Here is a 17,204-nt window from a genome sequence, read left to right as displayed (position 1 = left end):
CATATCAAGAAATCAAAACAAGCAACTCTATTAAAGATAAAAGGGTCTTCAAATAATCTCAGGCTAAATGGTATAGACTTCCCCATACATAACTGCAGAACCAAATCATGTAAGCTTTAGATGTAAAGATCCATGTTATTAAGGGATGAAGCAGAAAGAGAGACAAGATAAAGCCTTTTCTAGCTTAGTCTGTCTATTTCAACATATACTGGAAGTAATTACTTGTTAATTAATTTGTTTAAGCTGCCATACCAGCTGGTACACCCATTTCCATTGTCTCTGCATGCCTTACAGTAACACAGAATAAGTTGCTTGCTATGCTGCTAGCAAAACAGATGAGAAACGTAGAATAAGGCTGTCAGAGGGACACATAAGGATAGGCAAAACAATAGAACGAAAAAAAAGGTGATGATGCCTCTATACAGGTTCTTTACTGTATCCAGTTCTGGATGCTGTACCTCCCCAAAAGATACATAAGGCTGGCAGCAGTCTAAATATTGTATTATTCTTGAATACAAATCAAAATTTTTGGAACAAAAACTGGCCCCAAAATGGGGGTCTTGACTTATATTCGGGTCATCATCCCCCGCTCCCTCCCAGACTTTTTGCAGGCCTCCACCAGGCCTGACATATGACCTGGTGAGGGAGAGCTGAGAAAGGAGGGATCTGCCTCCTGTCCCAGCTGACTCTGCCAATTTTTTTTTACCTCCCTCCCACCTCCCCCTGTGTACCTTTTAGACAAGCAATCCTCACAGCTGCCCAGCACTTAGCCGCTAGCTGAATGCTGCCCCAAGTTCTTGCAGTGAGAACTTCAGGCAGCCATTCAGTGAGCTGCTCAGCACTGGATAGGAGCAAGGATAGCTTGCATATGCCCAGTATAGCGCTGGGCTACGAGAACTTGAGGTGGCCATTCAGCGAGCGGCTCAGCACTGGGCAGGAGTGGCGATAGCTCGCTCATACCCGGCATACTGCTGGGCCACAAAAACTCAAGGTAGCCATTCAGGGAAGGGCTCAGCGTGGGGCAGGAGCATGGAAAGCTCACTCCTGCCCGGTACACCTCTAGACCACCAGGGATTCAAAAATGTAAACCGGGGGGGGGGGGGGGGGGGGGGGAGGGGGGGAGGGGGAGGGGAAGGGGAATAAGAGAGGTAGGAGGGAGGTAAATAAAAATTGACAGAGTTGGCCAGAACAGGAGATGGGAGGGATCCCTCCTGTTCCAGCCCACCAGGTCATATGGCAGGCCCAATGGAGGCCTGTAGGACATCAGAAGAGAGGGGGGATAGGGTGCTTTTCTTAAATCACTAAAAAGGAAACTCCAAACCCATTACCTGTTTCTATGATCCTATTTCCACCCATCTACCCAGCACTATTTCTCCTACTATCATCCCTCTATCTGTCATATCCTCATTCTTTCACTTTCCACTGCAACTGCTCTTGGTGCCTTCAAACATGCTATAGATAGATTACTCCCCAAAAAACTTCATTGGACCCTACCTGCCTTTCCAACTATTTTCTCATCTCCCTCATTTCTTTCTTATCCAAGCTGTTACACCACCATTATCTTGACTTCATTTCATCTCAAACTATTCTTGTTCCACTACAATCTGATTTTCAGCCTCTAAATTCAACAGAAACAGCTCTTGCTAAAGTTTCCAGTGAACCAAAGCACTTTATTCTATCCTCATCCTTCTCAATCTACTTTTTACACTATTGATCACCACCTATTCCTTGGTATGCTGCCCTCACTTGGATTTCAGGGCTCTCTCTGAAGACAAAGAGGGCCATTTTCAATACAAGTGACATCCAAATCCAAATTTGAATGTTTTACAGAATACACACAAAAATTTTATACCAAACATGCCCATTTTCAAATCTTCTAAAGGTCTATCTTTTTTATGGCCATTTTTCAAATGTGTGTGACTACCTTTTGAACTATTTTTGAAAAAAAAAGCCAAAACAAAACCACATTCAAAAAACCTTGGGCAACACGTTGACGAAATGGATTGGGAACTGGCTTGAGGGTAGGCTTGAATGGCACCCCCTCCGAAACGATGGAGGTGATCAGTGGAGTGCCACAGGTCTCCGTCCTGGGCCCGATCCTGTTCAACATCTACATAAGAGACTTGGCAGAAGGGCTCCGAGGTAAAATAACATTATTCGCTGATGACGCCAAACTAAGCAATGTAGTGGCCAAGAGTACAACAGACAAAAATTCAATGCCCGACAACATGATGCACGACCTACTACTACTGGAGCGCTGGTCTAGGTCCTGGAAACTCAGCTTCAATGCCAAAAAATGCAAAGTCATGCACCTGGGCAGCCAAAATCCATGCAAGACTTACACCCTAAATGGCGAGATCCTAACAAGAACTGAAGCAGAACGTGACCTAGGGATGATCTTCAGTGAGGACATGAAGGCTGCCAATCAAGTGGAGCAAGCTTCCTCCAAAGCAAGGCAAATCAGGAGTTTCGTCAGCCGTAAGCCTGAAGTCATTATGCCATTGTATAGATCCATGGTGAGACCACACCTGGAGTACTGTGTGCAATTTTGGAGGCCGCATTACCGAAAAGATGTGCTGAGACTAGAGTCGGTCCAGAGAATGGCCACCCGGATGATCGCGGGTCTCAAGGATCTCCCGTACGAGGAAAGGCTGGATAAGTTACAGCTCTACTCACTCGAGGAACGCAGAGAGAGGGGAGACATGATCGAGACTTTCAAGTATCTCACGGGTCGCATCAAAGTGGAAGAAGATATCTTCCTTCTCAAGGGTCCCACGGCAACCAGAGGGCACCCGTGGAAAATCAGGGGAGGGAAACTGCACAGTGACACCAGGAAATTCTTTTTCACTGAAAGAATGGTTGACCCCTGGAATAATCTTCCACTTCAGGTCACTGAGGCCAGCAGCGTGCCTGATTTTAAGGCCAAATGGAATAGACACGTGGGATCTATTCACTGAGTTAGGTGGGGAAGGGTCATTGCGGTGGGCAGACTAGAAGGGCCGTGGCCCTTATCTGCCGTCTATTTCTATGTTTCTATGTTTCTAAATTAATCCATTGGGATATAGTTGGGGCCAGCATTTGTATAAGAGCTGCTAGTGCTGCTGGGAGCTGTCCATTCACTCTGAGTGGATTGTGGTGCTGAAAAGAACAATTCCCAGCAAAGAAGCTCTTTTGGGAGCTGGGTGACCCTTGGGAGGAGGAATGCTGGCTTTGGCCTAACTCTTGGAAAGCCCTGAAGGCCACTGCTGACTAGCATTAATAGGGGGGCCTGGTGCAGCAGAGTAGAGTGGCCATATTGATCAGTCCTGACAGGGTGGACTGGTCCAGCAGAGAAAGCCCATGGTCCATGGGGACCTATACACCAGTAGGGAAAGAGCTGAAGAAGTAGCTGGGAATCCAGTAAAGCCTGGAATAGAGGGGCTTAGGCTTGATGACTGGAGGTGGGATTGGTGAAGAAGGATCCAAGTGAGTATTCAGTGTATGCATTGGAGAGAAGACAACTGAGGGGCTAGGAAAGCCCTCAGGGTGTCTGTGTCAGATAAGATGACTGGGTGGCAGAGCAGCTAGGAGTCCTCTGTGCATGTGTCAGCAATAAGATGACTGAGGGACTTGGAGAGGGGCTATGTGCTCGATGAGATGGCTGAGTGATGGAGAGCTGGGAGGGTCCGAGGACCCTGGGAGCATTGGCCAATGGACTGAGGAGCGGTCTGGTGGAGGGACTGGCTGGGATGGTGGCAACCTGCAGAGGGACCGATAATAGAACTGGACCTAGCCTATTCACTCAATGTGCAGCAATGAATAAAAATCGCTTATAAGAAGCGTCATACCCCTCCCTCCTTTGTTTTCTCCTTGCCTTCTCACCTCTCTTTTTTATTCATTTTATCTCGATGAATTTTACACTTTCCTAACCCCTGATCCTTTTGTTTCTGCATGTTTATGTCTTATCTATTTAACATATTTTTAAAAATAATCGTTCCCCTATTTTTCTTTATTTTTTCATCTTTTTAAAATTTGTAGTATTGTAAACCATCTAGGTACATGTTGATAGATGGTATATCAAGTACAGAATTAACTTAAAAATTTTGAAAATCTGGAGGGCTAATGGAGGGTTAGGAAAGACTCAGGAGAAGCCTGGAGAGACAAGTCCAGAGAGGATCTCAGGACGACCAGGAGGTCGGGAAGACTTGGTCATGGGTTTTAAGACTGTGTCTAACCCTGTTTATGTGTTGTGTTTTATAAAGAACTATGGTACATGGAGGTGTGGATATATGATGGGTATACTGCTCGACCCGGTCACATGATGACAGTTATAAACAAAGCGTTCACATTTTCTTTCATTTTGTTTGTATGGTTTAAGGTAAGACCTCAGTGGCTACATCTGTACAGAACAAAATCTGTTGTCATTCAGAGTTCCAATGTAGCTAGCCTCCTCATTGGTCTTACCTTCGCTATTTCTCTTAGATTAAATATTCTTATATTCTTAAATTCAATATATCTATATGTAGTAAATTAATAGTAACTTAGCTTTCTTTATCTGGACATTTTAACTCTAGACTGACAGCGGATCTGAATACTGGTAAGAAGTAGCTAGATTAATGATAATGCAAAATGTTCTGCCTTTTAATATATTTATCTTTTGATATATTCTTTGTTTAGGGGCATCTCCTTGAAACAGCCTTAGCAAAACATGGGTCCATGTCAGGAGTCCCGTTAAAACGCCCAGATAAAGAAAGCTATTAATTTACTACATAAAGATATATTGAATTTAAGAATATAAAAATATTTAATCTAAGAGAAATAGCGAAGGTAAGACCAATGAGGAGGCTAGCTACATTGGAACTCTGTATGACAACAGATTTTGTTCTGTACAGATGTAGCCACTGAGGTCTTACCTTAAACCATACAAACAAAATGAAAGAAAATGAATAACATCATGAATATATAGAAGACCAACTGTGAGATACTGAGATATACCAGAAAATATGTTTCAAAAAATTCTTAAAAAATTTTTTTTCTCTCCTTATATGTAAATCAATGAGGATCTATACCTTGTGTTATGAACGAGTCTTAATGAGAACCTCATGAAAACCGGACTATAAGATTAAGATTGCCTATAATACTTATATGAAAAAAGGTAGAACCACAACACACTTTTCCATATCAAGAAATCAAAACAAGCAAATCTATTAAAGATAAAAGGGTCTTCAAATCATCTCAGACTCCTGGTGCATGTGATTCTTGCCAAAACATGGCTCTGTGTCAAGTCCATCTGAATTTACAAGTCTACTACAAGTGGTTCACTGTCTGAAATGCTGTTGTTAATGTCCTCTTTTTGGACTTTACCTTACTGATCTACATCAATAAATTGTTATTTTTTTAATCCTCTGGAGTCTATTTATTGGCACATTGAAAAACCATTTGGCTACCCCTTCTTTTTCTGCTTTGCCTAAATAGATTACTGTGCTAAATGGCCTCCCGGCTTTTGCTGGTTTTGGTCCTGATCCTATATACAAACTCTAAGGGCTCCTTTTATGAAAGCGCAGCAGCGGTTTAACACGCGTAATAGCGCGTGCTAAACCACCGGCCGCGCTAGCTGCTACCGCTTTCTCTTGAGCAGGTGGTAGTTTTCCGGCTAGCGCAGGGGTTAGCGCGTGATGAAAAGTCACGCGTGTTAAAGCCGCTACCTCGGCTTCGTAAAAGGAGCCCTAAATTTACTTTAAGTAGCCTGTCCTAATGCTCCCTAATTTAATTTAATACAAACTAACCTACAAATTAATGCACACTAAGCCAATTAATACATCCTACAATGTTATAGCACAGGTTTAAACATTTTATTAAAATTAATGTGTAAAATAATCAAAATAAATACCTTGCATAACTTCCTGCTTTGCCCCAACTCTGACCTCGGAGGCAGTCAGGGCTAATGTGCAGCAGCACCTCCAGTTAAGTGCCGATGACTATGAGCTTCTGGTCTGCTCAGTGTGGTATAAGCAGGCAAGAGCCTTTCTTACCCCCTTAAACCACCTTAAATACTGATCCCTCAATTAAATGTAATCTCTGGGGTTTATTTTAAATGTGCCTGCCTAACATTTAAGATCTTGCATGACACTCTTCCTCCTTTAATTCCTCTATCCTGGAACTCTGTGAGACCTGATACTACCAGATCTATCCAAAAGCTTAACTTATCTTTCCCCTCGTTAAAAGGCGTTATCTATATTGGAAAATTAGGGAAATCTCTTTACTTTAAAATGACTGAACTTTGGGAATAACGTTCCTGTCCAGCTGCGTAACTTGGACTCTTTCCAATTATTTCAAAAACATATGAAAACGTGGCTATTTTCAAAAATGTAAATCCCACTGCTCTCTATATTAGCTTAAGGTTTGTTTAGTTTAGTTAGGTGCCATCGACTCGTATTTGAGTCCTAGCGACTTTTGATGAACATCATCAAATTTTCATAGCAGAATACAGAAGTAGGCTGTCAGGCCTTTCTTCTGCGCAGTATAAATTCAATGTTGTCACCGTGGTCACATCAAACGCGATCCTCCGCCTCCAATACTGCCCATCTGCTGCTGCCCAGATAGGTGGTACATCATTAGTCTGACATTTCCGTTGAAACCTGTCCGCCTTGGGAGATCCTACTGATAATGAAACTGCCGAAGGCATAGCTTTCAGCTTCTCAGATGAGCACAAGCCCCAATGGCACGACAAACCCTTGTACCATGACTGGAGAACATTGATTTACCTTCCTCCAAGATTTCCAGCGTGGTGGCAATAAAAATCTTAGGGGCCTTTTTATTAAGCTTTTTTAGACTCTAACATTCACCTAAAGCAGTTTAAAATGATGTACTGCAAGATATGCTCAGGCATCCTATGGTAACTGTCATATATATATGCGTTAAAAATATGGGGAGTTGTGAAAGGGCATGTCAAGGGGGCAGAGAGTGGGTGTTCCTGCTCTAATCAGTGAGCCTACATTATTACACGCTAACTGGTTAGTGCACAGATAGTGCATGATCCCTTATCAACTGCATAATTGGAGGTGGTACATGCTCAAGCAGTACTTATTTTTAATGGCCTTGAGCAAATGGCCTTATTTATGGCTCTTATACATTGTAAAGCCACATTATTTTTAGATATGATGTATTTTTATGAAATTTTAATGTGATGTTTATGTGATGGTGTGTTTTAATTTGATTTTTTCTATGATATGTTAATAGTATGCTCTCTTTGATAAGAAATTTTCTTTTGGCCTTTCCATTTTTCTATCTCTTGTGTCCTCTTTTTGGCTTTATGAAATTTATCTTTATATGTATATGTGTACATCATCAATTTTATAATTTTTGTGTACTAATATATTTGTCTATGATTGTAGACTCCTGAGGCAGGTCATTTGGGCCGAAACATGTACACGTCAAGCCGATGTATGTAGTAAAGAAGAAATAAAGGGTTGTGTGAAATACCTTGTGTTCACCAGTCTCTTTTGGACTTTTCCACTCCTTCGCCCTTGAACAAATGGCAACATTAGCAGATGGCCATTAATATACAAAATACAAAAAAAGCCATTTTTGTGGCTGCAATTAAAATAGCTTTAGCGTGCAGGAAAAACCCACGTAAGGGTCTGCTAAGGACACTTTTTTTCACCACAGCTAAGTAAAAGTGACCATTAAAAAGCTAACTTGCATCAGACTATCAGGCAGAGAGACCTGTTGATTTTTAAAAGTGAGTTTATGTTCTAAGGTGCCCTACTGCTGCTTAACTTAATTGGGTTAATTGGTTCAATCGGTGCAGTAATTGACTGTGCTGATTAAAAACCAAATCAAAAGTTAAAAAATGCTTAAAAAGTGAAAAAAAAATCAAATATTGATAATGTCTATTGCTAATATTTGCTTTGACAAAGATCCAATTTGACACCATTTATCAGGTAGCCTCCAAAAACAGTGCCATTGTCCCATCTAAGGAGGTGCATTATGGTGCTTAAGGCCATTATAGGCATGGTTAATGCCAGAAATGGCCTTAGGTGCTGTTAGATGCCTCCTTAGACACGATGCACATGAAAGGTAAGCGCCAGAAATGTAAGCCTTTATAACCCTGGCCTACATTTCTGGTACCTACCTTTCATGGAGCCGTGATTCTCAAAATGGCACCACTGCGTGACTGACACACAATCATCGCCACTTTTGAAGGTGGTTCAATAGCCTCCAAAGCAGCTAAGCTGGACAGACAATTCACCACTCTGTTAACTATAACCACAGACTACAAAACCTTCAAGAAAGGTATTAAAACTATACTCTTCAAAAAACAACATAAAACCTATCCAGCACAACCAATCCCAACCCAACATCCAGCACTCTCTATATCCTTAGTACTCTCTAATATTCTATTTAACAAACATTATCTAAAACCCCATAATTCACCCTATTCTTATCTCCTAAAGACTTCTACTTTCTGCTGGTAACCTTAAATGTTTTATCTCATCGCTTATTCTATTACTTCAAATTTGGAATGTAATTCTTGTTTTTAGTTTGGATGTAATCCGCCTTGAACCGCAAGGTAATAGCGGAATAGAAATCACTAATGTAATGTGGTTGCCAATAATGGCGCCGTTTTAAAGAATCCGTTCCTAAGTGACTAATGTTTCTCTGTCCTCAGACATATCCTTCTTGATGACAAATGAGTCTGAACCCTACAGACTTGTTAAAAAGAGGATTCCATATAGTTATAACTTATTTAAGACAAATTCACTTTTTTAATGTTAACCAAATACATGAGGAGACCACTTTATTGATAATAAGGGAGTCATTTGCTAAAAGTCAGTGAGTGCTAATGCTGTTATCCTACTGTAAGTTATTATATAGAATAAGTTCTACAACATATGCCCCCTCTTTTACAAAGGTGCACTAAGCTTTTTAGCGTGCTCTAAATATGGGCTAAACGCTAACATGTGCATGTTATCCTATGGATGGTTAGTGCACACGTTGATTTAGCATGCGCTAAATCCATGCTAAAATGCTTAGCGCACCTTTGTAAAAGAGGGCCATAATTTGTGTTAATTGTTCAGAAATGACCCCTTAAATGTATAACTTTACAGCAGATCCTGTCAATTGAGAGGAGGCAAAAAAAAACCCAACACATTTCTTGGCTTACTTCATTATGCCTGGTGTACCCGAAGCCGTAAATAACAATAAATTAATTCCTGACTATATCAAATATGTGCTCCTTATGATAGAACTTCTTCCACCTGGAATCCTATAGGGGTCAATGTTATTGCTCATAATATTCAGTACATGTGGCTATTTTGGGAGTTCATAAGGCAATACAGTTTCTATGTAGACAGCAGCATCATATTTGCGAAGGGTACCTATTTCTGAAATACTCCTCCAAGGAAAAGGGAAATAAGTCAAAAATTCAATGCTTTTCCAGAGCAATTTTCAGACTAGCTGCAGGGCTTGTTGGCCCACAAAGACATCCCCAAGGCCTGCAAGCCAATTTTATAAAGCAATCCCATTTGACAGGAACAGGGAACACATTTGACCACATCTGCTTTCAAGCAAATTTAAAGGTGTATAGCTAAATATGTGCAGTGCTTTCAGATTAAACCCACATGTAACGTCCCTCCCTTAAGCCCCTTCACCCCAGACTAGTGCTTAGCATTTTTACCAGCAGAATGAGATTCATAATTTCCATGGGGCTTTTTACATGGGTACACAGCTCTTTGCCCAAATAAAATACTTTGAAAATTATACCCCAAGTCTTAGTAAAGAAGTTATTTTGCTGCTGATCTTGTTTTAATGGTTGACCATGATTTGATTATCTTTATTTCTAGCTCTGCTACACATAATAGCTTCTGTATTCCACCAAGAGGCCTAGACAGTGAGCTATAAGAAGAAAGAAATTAAAACAACTTCCTAATAGCATTCTGATCTCTGTCGCCACTAGGGCCAGTATGCAAACTAAAAATTCAGTACAAGGGGAGCAAAGGCATAGTGGATTCATAAAAGGCTTTCCCTCTCAAGGGTGTTGGCTGAAATCTGGCATGAAACAAGCAACCATAAATCATTTCTGTCTCAAAGCCATTCAGTGGCATATGTGAAATGAGTAGGGGGTTGCAGTCCAGTTTCCAACAGATGTGTTCACATTCCTAAGCCACCACTAATTGGTACCTTGTTGCCTTAGTTAGTAGAAGGCCAGGCAGAGAAAAAACACAGACAATGAAAGCATCATGTTTTTGGCTGAAGCATAGTCAAACTACTGTACAATGTTGGAATTTTCTGTACTTCTAATATTCTCACTAAAGCATCTTACCCATCTTAAACATCCAAAATAATTTTTAAAACCATATCACTCAGTTCCTTCCCTGCCTGTTTTAGGCCCCCTTTTATCAAGCCACGTTAGGGTTTTTTATCGCCGGCTGCTGTGGTAAAAGCTCTGACGCTCATAAGAATTCTATGAGCGTCCTTCACATTCGATACATTTTTGCAGCTTTTCAAAAATGATTCAAAGACCTGCAGTAGACTGTTGAGCGACATCACTGTTTTGCAGTGGATGGCCTCCCAGAATGCACTTCATCAGTCACTCAGGTGTTACCCTCTTTGAAGTGTATACACCACTTGTATAAAATGCTTGTATAAAATGTGGCTGGGCATTTTTGATAATGACATCTAAATTTGAGTTTGGACATACTGCAGAAAAGGTCATTTCAAATATAGTGCAAGCAATAGAATGATCAGGAAAGCATATATCTTTCTGTTTCACTGAAGTTTCGTCAGGGTTCTACTCACTACTGCAGCTGTGCACTTCAAATCTCATAACACTAATGGATTTGAAGTGCACGGCTGGGTAGACCCCTGACGAAACTTCAGTGAAACATGTCAGGTCTTACCGTTCAGTCCGCATGAAAAACAAGATTTCACCATTACTAAGTTAAGTAATAATACACTAAGAAATGCATGTTATTTAAAACTTTGAAGAGACCGGTGAAGATTTCACCATTTGTAACTCCCCGTATATACACTTTGGTGGGACGGAGGAGTGATGGTTCTGAGGTCTGATGAAAAAACAAAAAAGAAGTGCTTTCCAAACATTATGAACACTCAGTTAAACTAGATGTTGGATTTGAAAGACAAACAGCCAAATACCTTAGAAACAATTCTAACTCCCTTGAGATTTAGACATTTTGCAGATGAACAGCATAGAAAACCATCTACAAAATGGGGTTTGAAAATAGCGATTTGGACAGTTTGGCAAGAAAAGTGTCCATCTTCTCCTTTCTGGACTTTTTCTGTTTTGAAAATGAGTCCCTTAATTTAAGAATCCTTTTACTAAGGCTTCTAGCCGATTTAGCGCACACTAAATGCTAATGCACCCATTATATTCTATGGACGAATTAGCGTGTAGCACGTGATAAATCGATTAGAAGCCTTAGTAAAAGAGGGGGTTATTTTGGCATGATATTAATCCCCTGGTGCCTACATTTGGGTGCAGATCCTAGATCCTACACAAACTAATTAGTCAATTAAGTGCTAACAATCAATAATTGGTGTTAACAAGTACTTAATTGCCCTCTTCTATAAAATGCACAACTACACAACTAAATTTCATAGCATGCACCTCAGAAGGGAGTGTGGCCATGGGCAGATGAGGAGTGTTTCTAGAAAGTAGGCCTAATGTTAAAGAATATCGATTTGCATTTGTGCACCTAATTGTCTTTAGGTGGTCATGAACATTTATACCAACTTTTGACAGGCATTGGTTTTCACACCGTTATGCATCAAGGGCCTGATTCCGTATAGGACGCCGGTCTCAGTGGCCACCTAAGAAGCAGCTCACAATCAGGTACCAGCGTCCTATGCAGAATCGTGTCTGCCCTACTATAAAGTTGCCTAACACTCCTCCCCACCCCCGTTTCTCTAAACCTCCTTAGGCATCTGGCTCAATCAGGACCTTAGGCCCTTCCCTGGTGCATGCCAGGATGCACCAGAGAGGCCCGCCATTTTGAAGAGGTGTGCCTGCCAGCCAGTTGGAGTAGGTTTCCCTCTGGCCTGCCTTCTGTAAGGTACAGGGGTGGGTGGTGTTGGGGTAGCTTAGGGAAGTCAGGTGGGATGTTGAGGTTTGGAGGGGCTGTCGGGGTGGTTTGTTGGGGTTTGGGGGTGTTGTGGTGGGGTGTTTGGGTGTTCGGGGGTGTCAGCGGTTGAGGGGAGATCGGAGATCGAAGGGGGCATCCCTCCTGCAAATCTCAGATTGGGGGGGTGTTGGGGGTTTGGGGGGCAGTGGCTGGAGGGAGTAGACTGATTTGGGGGGGGTATGTGTCTGGGGGGGTCCTGTGTCACAGCTGGCTCAACTGATCGCAGCAGGGGTATTTTCTACCCGAAGCCAGACACCTAACTGAGCCGGCAGGACTATTCTAAGTATGGCTTCAGGGAGTCCTACTGGTTCAGTTGATCGGGGATTCCCTTGCAGTGATCAGCTCAGCCAGCTGTGTCTACTTTTTTTTTAATTTAAATATAACAAATTATAATACATACAGTATTCTAAAATAATATGAGTCCACATCAAGGGAGAGAAAGAGGTCATTCTTAAACATACATAACCAATAGAAAAAAGAAAAAAGCCTGTAAATTTCATATTTTCAGTTTTACTTTGAACACCTGTCTCTCTATATATCAGGAATCGTTCCAACTGATCAGGTGCAAAAAAGGCATATGACATATTTAAATAAGTAACCATGCATTTAGCGGGAAATTTTAAGAAAAAAGTTGCTCCAGTGATAATACTCGAGATTTGTATTGAAGGAATTGTTTCCGCCTATATTGGGTAGCTCTACAAACGTCTAGAAACATTTGTAGCTTCTGCCCTCAAAAAAGGGAATCTTTTTTAATGAAATAATTTTTCAACACCATACTTTTACAATTCTCTGAGGCAAAGGTAACCAAAAGAGTGGCATGATCTGAAATATCATCGTAACTTGTTTCAAGAAATAAGGTTAAATTTTCAAATGGATCTTTCCTCTGGTTAGATTCCTCGGATATACCATCCTCTTGGTTAGCCGATCTCCTCACTGGGAGATAGAAACATCTATTCAACACAATAGTTTCAGCATTGCCCAATTCTAGAACCTCTTTAAAATATTTTCTAAGTAGTATCTCAGGTGAGAGCAGTGAACATTTTGGAAAATTCAATACTCTCAGATTGGAGGCTCTCATATGATTTTCCATAATCTCACATTGCCTTTGCAACCAAAACTATCCTTAATTGCCAAAGTACTAGTTTGTTGTAGAGTTCCCATCTGAGATTCTGATTTTTTAACTGCTTCTTCCAACTGAGTAATTTTCTCATCCATTTTTTCCATTTTAGACACTACTTGATCTGAAAAAACACAAAGCTCTTGTACTGGCCCTGTAGTAAAGCTTCAGACCTTTTAACCACAGTCCATATATCTTTTAAAGTTATATTCTGAGGAATTTCCTCATTAGATAAGTTCTCAATAGAAATTCAACTGGTTGAATTTTATTTCATTATAATGGGGATTTTATCTGTGGTTGTTGTATCAATAGGTCTGAAGGTATGTTTTCTCCTAAGGGAAGACTACCATTAGGACAAGTCTCCTTTGGGAAAAAACTAGAGACGGGTGGGCCCAGGGAAGTTCTTTCCTCATAGAAACATAGAAACATAGAAGATGACGGCAGAAAAGGGCTACAGCCCATCAAGTCTGCCCACTCTGCTTACCGACCCCCTGTCTATGCCCTAATGAAACAATTTCCTTATCTTGACCCTCGTAGGGATCCCACATGGGTATCCCATTTATTCTTACAGTCTGGCACGCTGTCTGCCTCGATCACCTGCACTGGAAGCTTGTTCCAATGATCAACCACTCTCTCTGTGAAGAAATACTTTCTGGTGTCGCCATGAAATTTTCCGCCCCTGAGTTTGAGCGGGTGCCCTCTTGTGGCCGAGAGTCCCTTGAGAAAGAAAATATCATCTTCCACTTCGACACGTCCCGTGAGGTACTTAAATGTTTCGATCATGTCTCCCCTCTCCCTACGTTCCTCGAGAGTGTAGAGCTGCAATTTGTTCAGTCTCTCTTCGTACGAGAGACCCTTGAGCCCCGAGATCATCCTGGTGGCCGTCTGCTGAACCGATTCAATTCCTTAGAACTTAATGAAGCACCCGATACATTTCCTGTGATAGGAGGGGAGGGAATAGGCTTAGAAGCCAGAACTAAGTGTCTCTCAATACTTCTAAATGGTCTCCCACAGTGCCACCTCTCTCCCTTGCAATCAGTGCAAAATTCTGCTGCACGACTCATCTTCTACCAACCTCGTTACACTCATGTCACCCCTCTCCTTAAATCACTTCACTAACTCTCTATCCACCTTCACATACAGTTCAAGCTCTTATTGCAGACATATCTGCTGCCCCTCAATATCTCTCCTCTCTTCTCTCTTATATACCTCCCAGAGAACTCTGTTCCTCAGATAAGCTGCTTTTAGCTGTACCCTTCTTCTCCACTACCAATTCCAGACTTTGTTCCTTTCATCTAGCTGCTCCCTATGCCTGGAATAAATTACTTGAGTTTGTCCGCCAAGCCCTTTCCCTTACCTTGTTTAGAAAGCAGACTGAAAACCCACCTTTTTAATATAATCTTCAATCCATAACCCTACTCCCCACTGCCCTCCAACCCGGCCAGCAGATTAACCATTTCCCTTAACTGTATCAATGACATCCTGTTTGTCTGTCTTGTCTGTATAGATTGTAAGTTCTTTCATGCAGGTACTGTCTTTTTGTGACTCTGTACAGCGCTGTGTATGTCTGGTAGTGCTATAGAAACAATAGTAGTACTAGTAGTAATGCTCCTCCATATCTGGGCTTTCATTAACTTCTAAAAACCTGGCTTTTCAACAATGTTTTGTTTAAATAGGTAATATTTCTATTGCATTTTAAATGTTGATTATTCATCAGCAGCATCCTCCTTGCCATACTCTCAGGCTGTTGGTGAGACCCCACCAGTTTTGGAGACCATATCTGGCAAAGGACATAAAAAGACTTGAAGCGGTCCAGCAAAGGCATTAAAAATTGGAGGTTTGCACCAAAAGATGTATGAGGAGAGAATGAAAGCCCTGAATATGTATACCCTAGAGAAAAGGAGAGACAGAGGAGATATGATTCAGATGTTCAAATACTTGAAAGGTGTTAACTTAGAACAAAATATTTTCCAGAGAAAGGAAAATGGTAAAACCAAAGGGCATAATTTGAGGCTGAGGGGTGGTAGACTCAAGAGTAATGTTAGGAAATTCTTCTTTATAGAGAGTGGTTGATAACTGGAATGTGCTCCCGAGGGAGGTAGTGGAGAGGAAAACGGTGACAGAGTTTAAAAAAGCTTGGGATGAACACAGAGGATCTCTAATCAGAAAATAATTGTATATATTGAAGAACTAAGGCCAGTACTGGGCATACTTGCAAGGTCTGTCCCGTATAAGGCCATTCAGTTGAGGATGGGCTTGGGAGGACTTCGATGGCTGGGATGGTTTAGATGGGCTGGAGTGAGCTTTGATGGAGACTCCAGTAGATGGAACCTAAGCACAGCACTGGGCATAACTCTGGGTTTATTCTGGCCCAGAAATACCTAAGAAAAAGGACAATTTAAATTAAATCATTAATTCATAGAAAATGTACAGTTGGGCAGACTGGATGGACCATATGGGTCTTTATCTGTCGTCATTTACTAAATTACTATGTTACTATGTTTGTGGAGCAATCAGTCAGGCACTTTTGTTATTCTTTTAAGGTAATATTGGGCCCTAGAGTGATCCTCCTGTTCAAGGCAATGTGATGGTGGTGACCCACTTGGCCTGATTAAGGTCAAACATTAGAAACATAGAAACAGAGAAATAGACGGCAGATAAGGGCCAGGGCCCATCTAGTCTGCCCACCCCAATGACCCTCCCCTACCTTTCTCTGTGAATAGATCCCACGTGTCTATTCCATTTGGCCTTAAAATCAGGCACGTTGCTGGCCTCAATAACCTGAAGTGGAAGACTATTCCAGCGATCAACCACCCTTTCAGTGAAAAATAATTTCCTGGTGTTCCCGTGCAGTTTCCTACCCCTGATTTTCCACGGATGCCCCCTTGTTGCCGCAGGACCCTTGAAAAAGAAGATATCTTCTTCCACCTCGATGCGGCCCATGAGATACTTGAATGTCTCGATCATGTCACCCCTCTCTCTGCGTTCCTCGAGTGAGTACAGCTGCAACTTATCCAGCCGTTCCTCATACGGGAGATCCTTGAGTCCCGAGACCATCCGGGTGGCCATTCTCTGGACCGACTCCAGTCTCAGCACATCCTTAAGGTAATGCGGCCTCCAGAATTGCCCACAGTATTCCAGGTGGGGCCTCACCATGGATCTATACAATGGCATAATGACTTCAGGCTTACGGCTGACGAAACTCCTGCGTATGCAACCTATGATTTGCCTTGCCTTGGATGAAGCTTGCTCTACTTGATTGACAGTCTTCATGTTCTCACTGACGATCACCCCTAAGTCTCGTTCTGCTTCAGTTCTTGTTAGGATCTCGCCATTTGCTAAGATACCTAGGTAAAAACATTCCCAAGAAAATCATTGACTCTGCCCAGATTTTGTCCCTGAACCACCCCAGGTGGTCAGACTGGATATTCAGTAACATTAGTGGAGAGCAGCTTGCTGAGGATTGCCGACCTGCTGTAGCGAACTGTGCAGGCTGCTCTCCACTTCGGTAGCACATTCCCTCTGACGCGATCCCGTGTGTCATAGTGAACATGCTACGAAGGTGGAGAGCGGCCTGCGAGGTTTGCTACAGCTCTCTTCTGAACCCTCTCGAGTATCGCCATATCCTTCTTTAGGTACGGCGACCAATATTGGACGTAGTACTCCAGATGCGGGCACACTATCGCCCGATACAACGGCAAGATAACTTCTTTCGTTCTGCTTGTAATACCCAAATCTGTAACTTCTCTGGTACGTTCCACTCCATGTATGCTAATTTGTAACAAAACAACAAGGCAAGCTGTCCACCAAAGAATCCAACATGGAACAAAAGAAGATCAGCAGACAATAAGGAGATTCAAATCACTTCACAAATTAACAAATTTTATAAAATGGAAAATAAGATATCATTTTAATGGACTAATACATTTTTAAATTAGGTTTCAGAGGTCAAACCCTCTTTCCTT

General features: G+C 41.8%; 1 protein-coding gene across 6 annotated transcripts in view; it reads right to left on the bottom strand.

Moving 5' to 3' along the window:
• LSAMP (limbic system associated membrane protein) overlaps positions 1-17,204 on the bottom strand; it is a 1,229,080-nt gene that overhangs the window by 291,797 nt on the left and 920,079 nt on the right. The gene's annotated exons all lie outside the window — the stretch shown is intronic.

The sequence above is a fragment of the Geotrypetes seraphini genome, chromosome 4, assembly GCF_902459505.1.
Source record: "Geotrypetes seraphini chromosome 4, aGeoSer1.1, whole genome shotgun sequence".
Classification (NCBI taxonomy): domain Eukaryota; kingdom Metazoa; phylum Chordata; class Amphibia; order Gymnophiona; family Dermophiidae; genus Geotrypetes; species Geotrypetes seraphini.
This window is presented reverse-complemented; position numbering and strand designations above follow the sequence as displayed.